General features: G+C 42.7%; 1 protein-coding gene and 1 long non-coding RNA gene across 2 annotated transcripts in view; one reads left to right on the forward strand and one right to left on the reverse strand.

Annotated features, from left to right (window-relative positions):
- Positions 1–1400: 1400 nt before the first annotated feature.
- On the reverse strand, positions 1401–6770 carry LOC114880272. Its single transcript, XR_003790048.1, has 3 exons — positions 6610–6770; positions 2047–2149; positions 1401–1950 (listed from the first exon to the last, which is right to left on the reverse strand). It is a non-coding gene; the product is annotated as an uncharacterized LOC114880272 (long non-coding RNA).
- LOC114880266 (hemicentin-1-like) overlaps positions 3641–15525 on the forward strand; it is a 126320-nt gene continuing 114435 nt past the window's right edge. The window contains exon 1 of the mRNA XM_029196107.2: positions 3641–3891. The gene's annotated coding sequence lies outside the window, so the exon portion shown is untranslated. The remainder of the gene's footprint in view (positions 3892–15525) is intronic.

Raw genomic sequence — 15525 nt, forward strand, 5'->3', positions numbered from 1 at the left:
ACTTCCGGCATTTGTTATGAGCGAACTAATCGAACATAATCGCGAATTTTTGAACACGCGAATAGACAATTCTTATCAAAACACTTCCTGTTAATCGTGATTCAGCTTTTCGCGAATGCCATCGCTTGATCTACAAAAATTACATATAAAAAATTCAACTTGATTTGAATAAAGAAATATTCATCATTACGTCGTTCGATCGATTTTCTTCCTCATTAGATACGCATAGAAATAATCTATGATCTTCGGTATGTTAGCTGATCACAGATTCATAAAATAATTTCAAGTTACAAGTCTGGTGTTATTTGACACAAAAATTTCAGTATAGACATTTAACTTTCAAAAGGTTCTATACTGTAATTTGTATAGACAAAAGTCTTTGTAAAATGACTCATTCCTTTTAGAAGTTAAATGAATACAATGTTTTAGGAAAAAATAGTGATATGATGATTCATTATGTGTTATGCATATTCATGAGAAACTAGAAGAATACTAGAACGTTGATGTATGAAATTAATAAACTAGATCGTTCAAGGGTGAAATTTATCATATGTATAAAAAGAAAATTTACAAGGTTTTATTATATATTTTGTTTTCGTAAAATAATGATTGATATATCACTGGAGAAATGTGAAAATGATCGATACTTAAAGTAGCGGAAAGAATTCATAAAAACCGCGAAAGTTCGGTCGGTATTGAAAGGAATTTAAGTTGTATCGGAACGTGGCGCCCCCTAAGTTTATTACGCACTATCGATTTTGTACATGCTTGCTGTTGGAAGCCCATAAAACTCAAATTTCATTCGACAAATGAACATTTATTTTTGAAAGCAACTCTCAATTATTAAATTTAAAAGAAATTCATATTCTACTTTCCACTTGCAATCTTGTAATTATAGAAATTCATCTAACCGAATAGTTTTTAATTTTGAAATTGATAAAACAGTCGTATCGTACTAGTGTATGAATCGATACTAATTAGTCGATAGAGGGATATTAATTTGATCGATTTTCGAATTCTAGAAGCGCGAAATATGATCACGTAAAGAAAAAAAGGAAATATCGGTACGCCTTTTGAAATGTTCTCGATTAGTAATCAAGTCACGTGGAAATGACACTACTAGTAATTACCAATGCCCAACTCGTACGTACGTTCCCGTGCAGAATGAATACAGAAATGTTTGGATCGTCTTTTACCTATTCACCGTGTCTTCGACACAGCTTATTCCAGAGGGAAAATTTTCTTACTCCCATCACTTCTTGATTAAAACGTTCACCTAAGAATTCGAGGGATTTCAAGGAATAAATAAACATTAACCAAATGATTCATTTTTATTCGTTTTACAATAAACGAGTAATATACATATACAGTACATAAATGATCATATATAGGTACTTTATTTCCATCAGAGTGTCATAGAAAATTATTACAGCGTTACATAAATCGATTTCACGGATAAACCATGTACAATCTGGTTCACGGCTACGAATGGTACCCCGTTTCGAAGTAACTTTCGAAACACGTCGGACGTGTCGTTGCAGTGACAGTACTGAAATACATGGGAGAAGATCGCTGGAGTTGATATGGCGAGGAGCTTAACTCCGGTAACCTAGCTTTATGATGTCGAATAATACTCATACAGCTAGATAACCAAAGAAAATGTCCGCGCCAAGATCCTCTCGTCACCTATCAGAAATACTTCTACCGAGAATCTTGAATCATCAAAAAATTTGCTATATACTATAAACTATACACAGTATAGTCTCGATTATCCAAGTCTCGTTCAACTGCAATTCCATATTATCCGATGAAACGATGGATTTTGCTTTTGAGTTTTAACCTCTTAACTTAATAATTATATTATAACAAGTGTATTTTGCCCGAGTATTCTCGTACTTTTAAGTTAAGAGGTTAAGGATTCCTGGCAGGAAGGAATACTTGGTACATCACCTAAAAATATAAAAGACAATCGCTTCTTTCTCTACGCCATGAAAATTAAACGATCTATCCATATTATTATCTCAGATGATTGAGATGATACTGTACAGTGATCGTAGTCGTTGAATTGTCGATCACGAATGGATCGTTTTTCTTGATCGTTCTTTCCTCGTTGTGGAATAGCGAGGTACATACACGTGTCGTTAGCAGCCTGTAACAGAAAGAGTAGGAGAAATCGTAAAACGTTTAACAACAAGAATCGTTCTTTTGTCGCGTAACCAGGAATTGATTGATATGCGCAAGGCTTTGAAAAGTGAAACACAAGCCGCTGACATTTCGGAGTGAAAGTCTAGTGGTCGGTAAAAGAGCGGGCCTTTGGCTACGGGATAGATAGCCACGGGCTACGAGGAGCCGCGTACACCTGAAAATTCTTTTGACGTTTCCAGGTCAAAGTTGTTCCTCGTAAAAGCACCGCATGGAAAGCACCGAGAACACGGAGAAAGCGACCAGCTAAGATCGATCCAGACACATAAATTTATCATTTATACTCGATTTTTTCATTCAACATGGTTTTCGGAAAGAATTTCCATTGAGAAAAGAAAATGCTGAATAAAGGAACTGAAGGTATTCGATCAACATTCTGCTCGCGTTTAACCGTAAAACCCGAGCGATCGAAAGAAATCAAGACTTTGCTGAATCGTACAGCATATAAAGCACAACCTTACGTCATAATTACTTCAATTTAGAACCACGTATCTACGCGTACACACATCCAAAAGTAACTTCCTGGTTACCATTTCTAGCCAACGAGCCACTAACTTTAACAAAACTTACGCCTCGAGCGTTACAGACGGAGGTGAACAAGATTCCAAAGGTATCTATCTATCTTGTATATCGCGCATAAATTCTAACAAACCTTTCTATTCATCCTCAAATCAACGTCAAAGAGTAGCGCGTTCGATTGAGATTCGAAACAAGGATAGATTTCCATTTGGACATATCACAATGTCATTTGGATCGAAAGAAATTCAAGCATTACTCGATCATCGTTTTTATTATCTGCCGTTATCCAAGACGCGTTATCTGCTTACGTTTTCTGACGTTACGCTCCTGATATCGAAGTCTCTCTTCGCTTCTCGACTGGCTGCTAAGACCGGTATACACCGATGTATGTTTCGTAAGAGCTTGCATTTGGAGAAAGTTATGATCTCGCGAGTTGCCTTATACCCGTTGCTGAACTCTATTTTATTATCGAGTTCTCCGCCTTCTCTGTCTATCTCTGTTCGTGCACGCGCAACCGCTCGATCTCTGTCGAAATTCGTGACCGTGACTGAAAACGAGCAGCGAATTTTACGAGAAGCAACGATCGAAAACGTTTGACAGCAGTTTCATATTTTAAACACCGCCCGTTATCGACTCTATTAACCGGCCAAATATGTATATGTCATTTCCAGAATATCAAGTTTCGCAATAGATAATTTTGAAAGATTGCGACACGCGAATATGTTGCTCGAATCGAAACCGAAAATGTTCGTTCGCTGAAACGATGTCTTTAAATGCAATTCAGTCTTATGATTTTTCCGTTTGATTTCAAGATTCCGCTAACGAAACTGTCGCGTTTACGAGGGTGAAAGTACAAAAGATTGAATAGAGAAAACGAGCAAAAGAGAAGAAAGAACCTCAGAGAGCGCACTCACCTGCGAAACTTGATGGTTCGTTTCTCGCCATCGAACACCAGATTCGACGATACACGTAATCCCCCAACTTTCTAATATTCAATTCGCTTTATTATCATTCTATTTTCTTTTGTTCGTAAAATGGCTATGGAACGACAGAAGCAACGTTTCCAACTCGAGCAAATCGCTTATCCGAGTCGCGAAATCCGTCGTCGTCGTCGTCGTCGTCGTCGTCGTCGTCGTCGTCATCGTCGTCACGTACCTACGGTAAATACGAGTGAGTACCTATATCTTTACACGATAAGCTGGCCTTCGATTTGTTCCATTTGTTTGCCACGGCTGCTACATTCGAACTGTACTATTATCGAGAGATCACCGGTGTCAAGAATTTCGCGAAAGCTATAAAAAAACTACCATTTAAGTGATAGATTAAGAGATTGCTTCGAACTACGTTTGTACGCTAACAGCTCGAGATTTTGCGAAAGTAATTCAGAGAAATTCAAACGAATAACAAAGAAATTTCGCGAAAGAAAGTAACGATCAAAGAAATAATAAAGATCGTTTTCAAGTAAATTCGTACACGGAAGAAAAAAACAGACTTCTGTTTAAGAAACGTCCGAGCGTTCTTCAAAGCAGAAGGTTATTATCAACGTCGCGGTTGTTTAACGATCTAATTAACGATACAATTAACAGTCCGGTGATTCTGTGGAGCCATTACAGGACAGGGTCTTTGCACGATACGCCTTATTGACTGTACTTTTTATCGAGAAGTTTAGCGGCGTTCCAAAGCCGATTGCACAACCGATCAAGACGTCTGCACTCGACAGGCGTCGATTCGACTTCTCGATCTATGACTTACCTACTCGTTTCAAAAGGAGAACAACTCAAATACGTGATTTAAAGAAAAATCCAAACGACAGAGTAAAGTTGATGCACGAAGCAACGAAAGTGAATTACGTTCTTTTAACGAGAAAGAGAGAGACCGGCTTTCGACGTGACTTCCAATCGTTTACGCAAACACAGCTGCACAAGTACTCGAGATAGCCGGGGCTAATGTCGTTTCACTTATAGGCATTATCACTTCGAATGTACTTATCGAACTTGATTTAATTTCCTCGAGACGCTGTCGTACAGCAGTCAGGCGCGGGAAAAAAGCAGCGGCTTTGAATCGTTTCACGTTCTTTTTTATATTTCTAGCTTTTCAACGCGTGTTTCTTGTACTACTGTCGATTACTTCATTTGAAAGTCAATATCGAAAAATACGAAAGTTATCGGATTCAGATAGATGACCCCCCCCCCCCCCCCAAAAAAGAAAAATGTAATCATTCGTTCGAATTTGAATTCAAAGTTCAAACATGATCAACCGCGATAGACGTTAAAGACAAGGTAGTAAACGAGTAAGGTCGACTGGTCGTTAGATCGGAATATTCGAATTCCAAAGGACGAAACTGCCAGGTAAACCAAACAAAAAGGTATAACCTTTTCGTATAAATATTTGTTGTACGGGACGACTAATGGGAGGAAACGTTAAGCGTGAGACCCGGTATATACTTCGTCTCGTTATTTACTTAGCGAACGGAACACGGTTTAGCTTGCAAATTAATTTACGATCACAAACCGCGTAGTTGTTTGACTTTTTATCTCACGCGTTGAATTCATTACGTTAGCGGAGAAAAAAGAGATATGAATTTTTGAATTCTGTCCCCTTCCATTTCGATTCTTCGAAACCAAAGTCAACTCACAACGCTGGAAATTTATTTTCTGCTTTCCGTGGAGTTTTGGCGGTGCCAAAAGAAGGAAATTTTCGAGCTCGTTATTTCGATCGAACAGGTTAATCGGTCGGTGTCACTCGCAACGAGGATTCACGGATCGGTAGTATGCACGCGGAGCGGTCAAACGCACACGTCCCTATATACACGAGTATCTACGTTTTATTTCTCGGTCGCTCGCTCTACCGTGCAAATCTCGAATGCATTCGCTGGCACGTTGAAAGATCGTTCGCGATACAGGCTTCCGCAAATGCTACCATAACGCCCGTTGCCCGTTGTTCGCCGCCAATGGTCGTCAAATATGCGACTCAGGGAGAGACGATTTTGTTTTTCGTTAGTCTATCCGGCAAAACGAGATTCTTAAAACAGGTTCGCGGGGAATTAACGATCGAGTCACGTTCGCGAGAGGCGATCGATTCGATTTGAAAATTTAAATTAGGGACGAGTTTATCTCGATGGAAAGATTGGAGCGGTGTTGAAAAACGTCGGATCAATTGAAACGGTAAGAAGAGTTTTGAATTCGAACGAAGCCGATACGAAGGTTGTTTGGCGAATTTAAAGGCCACCTTGAACTACGTCGAGCAAAGAGTTTTCGCTTTCGAACGCGAGGGAATAAATGAACGAAGAGACGCGACGAACAAGGCGTAAAAATCATGAGAGAATACGGGGGAACAAAAGCGTTCGAACGACTGTTATTTTTCCACGGTAGTAAGCCAGATACACGCTGTTGTTGCTAAGAGGGCCGCGGAAATTCGCACGCGAAACGGTGCGAATCGGCAAGCAGACGCTCCGAAGAAGCACACGAAGAAGAAACGCGGAACCGTGAAAACTTAACTTGCCTTGCCGCACCGCGCCGCGATTTCGTAAAAGGTAAACGAAGGAGAATGAAACGCGTTGCACAAGAAACGGAGTAGAAACGAACGATAACGAACAGGAGAGAACCGTCTCTCTCGCTTCACCTCGACCTTGTCCCTATCGCGATCGCTAAGAATTTGCATTCTCTTATTGTGTCGTAAACTAACCGATACATTGCGTTGCTCAATTCGATTTTTATTTTTCCAATATACCTACTTTGAGATAGAAGAAATTTGTATCTATGTATTCGATCGAATGAACCGTGCATTGCTGAAATTCAATTTTAAATCGAATTTTGCTTAGCTCTAAGTTCCGCGTTCTTTCGGTCGAAGAAAGTTTAAATTCGAAAGATGAAAAAAAGGAAAAAGTACCTGTTGATCGTAGCGTAGAACACGGCCGAGTCGATAGGTGAATTTTAAGTCCTTTACTGTTTCCTCCGTCTTACCAACGGCGCACAGAGGTCCGGGACCGAAAGAGTAGGAAAGAGAGAAGAGTCACACCTGGCGCGGTACGAGATGAGATCACTACCGCACTCACTGATCAACTGGCCCCGCGCCCCACGTCCGGGGCCGCACGCACCTTTCGCGGTTACCCCTTCCTCACCCTCGGAGAGCAAAGCCACCGCTTTGGGCCCCTCCATTCCCTACCACCTTTCCTTTTGCCTCTTCGGTCTCGTTTCCAGCGCCCATTGGTTCGTTCAAATCGACGTCGTGACGTCACCGAAACCGAACCGCCGCGCCATGCCGGCATACATACGAGAGAGGAATCGAGTCTCTCCTCTCCTCTCTTCTCTCCTCCATCCTGCACCCCTCCATTCCTCTTCTCTTTCCCCCTTCTCCACGGCTGCTGTTCTTTCCTCGAGTCGACTACCTGTCCTTCTACCTACGTCCATGTCTTGTATCGTCCTCTGCTCCTCTCTCTCTCTCTCTCTCTCTCTCTCTCTCTCACTGCTTTCTTTTTCTTTCCTTCTTTGGCCGGTCTTGTTCGACTGGCTATCCGTTTCTCTCTCTCTGGGAGCATTACCGAACCATCTCTGTTCTTCTACCTGGTCGATTCGTTCTTTATCGCGTCTACCTTGGTACCGGCGTACTGGCGCGGCGTACCGGCTCCTCTTCTTCGCCATCTCGTATTTTCTCCGCTTGTTCCAAGCTTCGAGAGGAAACACATCGATCGGCAAGTTTCTGCTTTTCGACCCTTTGTCCCTCGAGCATCCATAGTTTCGACGGTAGTTCGGCATCCATCTTTTCTTCTTTTCTTCGAAGCGTCTGATATGTACTCGATTTCATTCGTTCCACGCTTCTCTGGCATCGATCGTGTTCCTGTACAACATGATCGGTAATTTTTTGGAGTAGCCTGGACGGTAGCACGATCCCTGGATGGTAACTTTTCAAGGTACACTGGTTGTACGATGTTCGATGGTTGAACAGGCGGCAGGAATATTTGAAGCCGGCTTCTTCTCGTTCGTTCGGTTCGCCAAGATTGTCCGGCAAAGGAGGATCGCCACCGTCATCGCCAACGTCGCCGCTGCAACGAAGCGAGAGCAGGCTGCCGCCAGGTATACCGCGGGGGGACACAAAAAGGAAAAAAGAACGCATTCCAGCGACTATAGTCGGTCCATAACGATTCCCATACGTTGAGAGTGTGCAACGAACAACCAATGACCCTTCCACCGATCTCTCGCGCCTCCTCTTTCCCACCCTTTACCTTTCTCCTTCGTGAGTTTCTCTTCGCCTTCTCTTCTCTTCGCCTTCTCTTCTCTTCTCTTCGCCTTCTCTTCTCTTCTCTTCACCTTCTCTTCTCTTCTCTTCTCTTCTCTTCTCTGCCGCGTTTTGCACGATTCCACGTGTATCCTCTCCGGCTCTCTTTGCTAACACTGGTACATGCGCTATGCGTATCGGTGGCCACATTGTGTGTACACGTTGCGATCGAGGTGAAGGCTCGGCCTCGTACGTACCTACGTAGCCATTCTGTCCTCTCGTTTTTCGAAGAAAATCCTCGACGTCACGACGACCAGTCGAATATTTCTCGAGTATACCCTCGCTCCTTCTCGAATATCCCTCAGCTATGCCTGCTTGCTTGCCTGCCTGCCTGCCTACCTGCCTGCCTGCCTGCCGGACTTCTCCCTGCGTTATGTATGCGTGCATGTGCTTTACGAACAGGACGAATCTCTCGTTTCACCGCCGCTCTGCCACGGGGCCACCTTGACATCGAGCAGCGTATCGTAAACGCTCGATCGTAGGCGTAATTACTGATTCACGGCTCGCGATGAACCCCGTGATTTTCACCGGCTTGATTTTCTTCGAGGAAACGGCCAAATGATTACACTCTGCACATTACATCGAAATCTTCGTCGACCCTTCTTCGCTTTCTCCTTCTCTTACTCTGTCGAATCTATTAGCAACGGAACACGAGAATTCGTGGGGAAGATCCGGTGTACACCTTGCGTGGGAATCCCGTGCGTGCCTTGTCGATAGGTCTCGCTCTTATGACTCGGTTCCTCTTCGACGAATTTCGTAATTGCAAATTTGCAACTTTTCATGCTTTAAGTTCTTCAGTATACATACTATCTCGTAGTCTCGCGGTGAACGAAGAAAGATCGCGATGCGTTTTGACACAGCCTGTCGTCGCTGTTGAGCTCACCGGAGAGAGGATACTCTGACCCGGATGTGACGTTCTTACCGCGGAAAAATTGCGACACGCAACCGCTCGCCATCCGCATGCCTCCTTGCTAATTGGTCATATGTGGTGATGGGGAATGCAAAATGCGAGAGCCGATACGTTTAGAGATTCATTTTTAATTATTTCTCTTCTATACGATATTCGAGTGTATTAAAAGTAACAGCAATGCCTGAAACTGGCCTTAAAAATTAATTAACTCGACAAAGACCCCCGTGGAACTTCCTTCGAGGAGTCACGGGGATAAGTATCGTATTCTTTTTTTATATTTTACGCGACGCCTTTTACGTTCGAACGCATTTATGCACCCTAAAAGACACGGCTGCTTGAACGACGTTGAATCGGTTACGCTGTCTGAAAGCGCGTCCTGGGAAGTTCCGCGACTCTACACGTGTCATCCATTTTCAGTTTGTGGGAAAGGCAACGCCGTGACGGAAAGTATGTGCTCGAGTGGACGATATACAAGCGTAATTTCCATGTAGATCAACGACACGACGAAAGAACGATCTCTGATCGCGTCTACGCGACGCGACACGACCCGGCGTTCCTTGATTCTTTAGGAAAGATTGTGTATTCTCCTCATTAGGTTGCTTTGTCGTGATTTACAATCTATCGGATTCGTTAACCCTTTGTGCTATCGTGCTTAAAAATTTGTACAGCTTTAGAAAGTAAAAACTAATTGCAAGTAGCGATATTAAATAGCGATAAGTAAATTATTCGTCGAATTTCATAGATCAATCGATGATTATTACTGCAAGAATGCAACAGTGAAAGGGTTAACGAACAGAAGAAGAAGAAGAAGAAAAAGAGGAAGAGGAGGAAGAAGAAGAAGAAGAAGAAGAAGAAGAAGAAGAAGAAGAAGAAGAAGAAGAAGAAGAAGAAGAAGAAAGGGCATGTCTGGTCGATTAGGAGAAACGTATTTCGTTTCTTCTTTTTGAAAGAAACTCGTTTTCCCGTCTCGCCGAGACGGTGAAGGAACAAAGAATCGGCAAAGTTTCGGACCCCGACTTATTCGCGGAATGTTATTACAACGTTAAGCCGTACGTGACGCTTACGTGAATGAAATTTTGCATGCGTATTGGCTTGCCCCGAGTGCCAGGACCTCGAAGGTCGAGCTCCAAGTCGTTGTCGATTATATACGAACCACGCGAAAAACTTGTCAGTTGGACAGGAATTTTATTATAACGATAAAACTGGCAGCTGAAGTCAGAACGTTAAGAATCGCGATGAAAAGGAATTTTCTTCGACTAATCGTCGCCTGTAATATTTAACTAACAATAAGAGTGGATGGTCGGCCAAGGACGATTTTTTATTGTTCGTTTCGAAGAAGAATTCATCGAAAGGATCGGTACTGTTATATCCCCCGGTTCTGGTAACTCACCTGCGCCTGTTCAGGTACAAAGCCAATTCAGCCCTGGCTCTCAGGTACAAGCGTTGGCGTCACGAGCTCACTAACGCCCTTCGACTTCCGCCGGATGTACATCGTCCTTGCTTTAGCGTTTCTACCGTTTTCTTTGCGTACACCTGACGTTTTTTTTCTATTTATTTCGAGCAGTCTTCTGCGAGCAATAGAATCAGAAATTAAATGAAAATCAATGCAATTCTAGAAAGATGTTAGACGTTATAGGAAAAGCGCGATGGACGTGTTGAGGACACTTGTCGTATGGATTTCAAAAACAAAAGAGGGACACCGAAAATCGTGAAATCGAGGTTCTCATTCGCATTCAACAGCGACGCGACTAGACACCTGGAGTCGTTAATCGTTTCTCAGACGGTTCGTGACATCGTGTCGGTGAGAAAAAATGTTTTTCGTATCGTGTTGCGCATATTTTGTGTAAGTAAATTACAACACTTACACCATACCTTAGTGAACCGTAAATTTTATAAAAGAAAATCTTCGAAATCGCTGGAAGAAGGAGAAGAAGGAAGGTTCGGTAGAAGCCGGTGGACCGTTGGAAGGACGGCCGTTACCGAGAGAAGACTATAGAAATCGGTTCGCACCTGCCTGGCTCGGTAAAAAGAAAAACCTACCCAGAACCCCCGTGAGCCCCGAGGTCCAAAGTAAGTTTATGGATGTCTCGCCCCTTATTCGTGACGGCCCCGGCACAGGTTTCGAGTTTAGAGAAGGTTTCCGACGTTCCTACGTTTTCTTATAGGGTTGCTCCTGCCTCTTGCACATTCCGCTTGCAAACGCTTCGCATTTCGTTTCTCTTTAACGACCCTCGTTCAATTGTTCTTTCTATATCCTCTTGCGAAAACCTTTGCAATTCGATGCAAGATGTAAACGTTTTTACCTGAATGAATATTCTTTTTTCTTTTCCCTTCTTTTCTTTCCTTTTCACAATCAATGGAAAGCACCTCCAATTTTTAGAATTAAAACAAGATTACGTGCACCTAGCTCGAGGTATTCGTATGGAGTCGGAACACGATCGAAGAACACCGGTGAAACTTTGTTCGTAGGATGGAAAGTTTGTTCGTCTGACTAGCAATCGAACAAGTCGATTCTAGAAACTATTTAGAGAATAGCGCTGTTTGATGCAACGATAAATCGCAGCAGGAGAGACATTTCGACCAGGAGTTTCACAGTGCCGTCGAGAAATTCGATTTCGAACGAACGCAAACGTCATCGTGCTCCAAAGGAAAGGATTCGTACCCCCCATTCGGAGATACAATGGGCGATATTTTCCCAACGGATGTACCATTAGTCCCTGCCTGTCCTCTTCTATTTTTCCAAAATCGATTACGCGTCTCAGGTAAAAATTTGAAGACCCTCCGCTTCTACCAATCCCTCTTCAGCTTCCCTCGACCTTTTCCCCCGTGAACGTTTCCTCTTACCACCATTGAGAAACACACTGTACGTTGAAAATGTATTTCCTATTTTGTCGACATATCGGACAAACCTTTTAAGTCCGTTCAATCATGGAGAACGTAACGAAAGATTACGAAAGACTTTAAAACTGTTCACGGATGAGTCCACATTGATACTTTCACGAGAGTATTTGTTCTAACGTTTCCTAAGCGATACCGTTTCGCATTTCCATACGATTAGGAGAATCTGAAAGGCTAATTCGTCCGGTTAACAGCTTCATTTCGTTCAGAGTTAACGATCTCCGGAACGTGACCAATCGAATTCCATGATACGCTGCTCCAGACGATGTGTTCTTACTAAATTAAGAGGAAAAACGCAGGTAAAAGATTTTAGGCTGAGCGAGCATCTTCTTTGGTTGTAAAATGGACAAAATTTTCCGTGCTGCTAAACTCGATGATCGGAAGGATGGGTTGTGGAGGAAGCGACATCGCTGTTGCAGCAGTAGGAGCGTCGAAGTCTCCGGAGGACTAGATAACCGATGAACGTTTTAAGTTGTAGTTTATTTTCCAACGATTCTATTTCTTTGAAATTTTGAATTCAAATACACTACAGTTGCAATTTTCTTATGATAATATGATATACATTTATCTGGATCTTTGTAAGACGAAAAGAGATAATGAAACGTGGCGAACGGAAGGTTCGAAGAAAAATCGTTCAAACAATGTGAAGTCAAATCGAAAGAGTTTCGAGGCTTCTGCCCAAGAGAATGACTCGAGGCAGAACAGCGATGATGTCATCGGTCGGCGAGTACTCGCGCCTACGCTTTTCTCTTCACCAGTTTCACTGGTTAAGCTACCCAACGCGTGTGCTTGTTCTCGAAGCAACCTCTACTCTCTACACGAATGCCCAACCAACCACCTCTACCCATTTCCCCCTTTCTCTTCTCTTTTCTTCAAATCGTTCCTTTTTGTTCTTCTTCTTCTTCTTCTTCTGCTTCTGCTTCTTCTTCTTCTTCTTCTTCTTCTTCTTCTTCTTCTTCTTCTTCTTCTTCTTCTTCTTCTTCTTCTTCTTCTTCTTCTTCTTCTTCTTCTTCTTCTTCTTCTTCTTCTTCTTCTTCTTCTTCTTCTTCTTCTTCTTCTTCTTCTTCTTCTTCTTCTTCTTCTTCTTCTTCTTCTTCTTCGTCTTCGTCTTCGTCTTCGTCTTCGTCTTCGTCTTCGTCTTCGTCTTCGTCTTCGTCTTCGTCTTCGTCTTCGTCTTCGTCTTCGTCTTCGTCTTCGTCTTCGTCTTCGTCTTCGTCTTCGTCTTCGTCTTCGTCTTCGTTCTACCGTATCGAGCTCCTCTTTACAGTTCGCATCGAACGAGGACGAGGCGAACGATATAATGTGCCGTGGACATGCTCGATTCTACCTTCATGCCAGTCTACATTGCTGGTATATACCGGTTATGCAGATGGAGTCTGGTCTGGACCTCCTCGGCAAACCTTACAACAAGGAACCTCGTGTTCCTCTTTTCTTTCTTCTTCTTCTTCTTCTTCATTATCGTCATCATCGTCGTCATCCACTTCCCTTTCTCGTGCCTTTGATCTCCTTCATACTTACTTTCAGCCTTTTCAATCTTCTTCTCTTCGAATAGAAGATTTATTCGGAAAAGTTTTAACCATTTTGTAACTTTGGGAATAATATTCAAACAGTTGCAAATAATTTCAAATGATCGCGAGCCTGTAATTTAATTTGCGAGTTGTTAAAATTTTGATTCACGAAGTGCCAAGAAGACGCGCTTACAGGTAACGCGAAGTCATTGGCAGGTAGTGATTAAAAAACGAAAACGAAAAAGAGAAAAAAAAGAAACATCGTTTGAAACACGCGTCAGGATCTTGAACCGACAAAAACCGGACACGAGTCTTCTATCTTTCTTCTACCGACTGGTTTTGTTCGCGCGGCGAATATTCAAATCCAACGCGAATCACGAAGTCGAGTTACCTGGCTGGCGGGTACCGTTCGCTGGAATCATGCAGATACATTATACCTCAACGAACAAACGAAAAGAAATACAATCGACTCGATCGCGATGGAAGGTATAAGATTCGTCAGGAAGTTTGCTCGCGTTTCATGAAACTCATGAGCTTGCATCGAAATACACGTTCGTTTTTCTTCAAATTTTTGTCAAATATTGAATCTAATCGTAGGTAATATTCGAGATCTACAGAAATATAGAGTATAGAGAGTAGAATCCGAGTACATGCATCGGGCACCGAACCGATGCGATGGCAGTTTTCGACACGAAACGAGAGCAGCACCATCGCCCTACGTGTCAGTCAAACGACCATTAACATTTAGAAGAACGTTCAATTTATGACGTTTAGAGTCTCCTGGAACTTAGCTAGCAATTAAAAAGATAAAAATACTTGAACAAGTTTAGCCGGTTACCTCGAACGAAAGGGGTTAAAACTCGACCTTTGAGGTTTATTCTGTAGACTGTGAAGGGAAAAGTTTCTTCTGCTTATGAAAGCAGATAGCTAGGCATTGCTCTCTGACAAGGTTGCGTCGACTGGCAGTGTCTAGTCGAAATAATATTGCCGGTGTTATGTTGTGGGCACACATATCGTAGTGGTTCATAAGGAGGCATGGAGCTTGTATATAGCGAACCGTCTACCTTAAAGAGGGGGAGGAAGGGTTCCAAGGAGCCGGTTGGCCAACGGAATGTGGCTTGACCGGCCAACCATCTCCTGCCTCCTCTACCATGGATCCTCTGGTCGAAGAAACGAGAGAAAGAGGGACGGTTGGATATAGAGGACTGGCCCAACTACCTTTGGATCCTAATGGCCCTCCATTGGGGTGCTCGAATATTCCTTCGCTATCTTCGGGCATCTTCGCCGTGAGATTTGTAATCCTGAAGAGAAAGAGAGAGAAAGGGAGAGCACGGTTTTTTGACGTCCTACCAAACCGTAGCCGGTGTTCCTTGATTTTCGATGTCCACTCTTCTCGGCATGCTATCCGATTTTTATTGAATGGACCAGAAGCCATGATCTTTCTTCGCTGAAACGAATGCAATTTTTACGTTTGTTCGTGGTCCGTTACCAAAGTAACGAGACTATATTTATACAAATTTTTTTCCACCTTATATCTCCAAGTGATCGTGTTCGATGTAATTTTCTTGGGAAGCGATTCAAGAATGGAAACGTTTTACCCACTCCTCGAAGTAATGTTGGAAATCTTCATTCTTCAGAGCGTTCACTTGGTCGGTCATGGCCTTTTGAATGTTTTCAATTGTATGAAAACGCTCAGAGAATAGAAATAAAGAAAATTGTCCAGAAATTATTCGCCAAGTTTTCGCTTACGACTTACGACATTACGCAGCGAAACACAGCGAAACATAGCGAAAGGGTCAACGATTCGGAATTTCCTGAAATTATACGCAATCGATTGTTCTGGAAAGATTTCGCAAAGCACATTATTCTATTCTTTTGTTGCTTTCTAAGGCTAGATAGCGGCCTGGCTATGATCGATTCAACGTTGCATTTTATTTCAAGTTCGAAACGGCGAACCGGTACAGGCCACTCTGAATAAAAGTCTGCGACGGTACTTAAAGAAGTTTCGCAACTGGTTGTGGCCGGTAGATCAGCTTTCCGCTCAAGTACCGCCTAAATTTATTCCACGAACGTTTCGTGCATTCGAAAGGCCTCGCATCGTCCGTGGAATATCATGTGATTTCCACGTTTTTGGTAAATAAACGCGTACCTCCTGTCGGCTCGAGTTAGGCGAGAAAGGAAAATAATACAAACTCGAAACATCGGGACAATGAA

Source organism: Osmia bicornis, chromosome 13, assembly GCF_907164935.1.
Source record: "Osmia bicornis bicornis chromosome 13, iOsmBic2.1, whole genome shotgun sequence".
NCBI classification, from domain to species: Eukaryota; Metazoa; Arthropoda; class Insecta; order Hymenoptera; family Megachilidae; genus Osmia; species Osmia bicornis.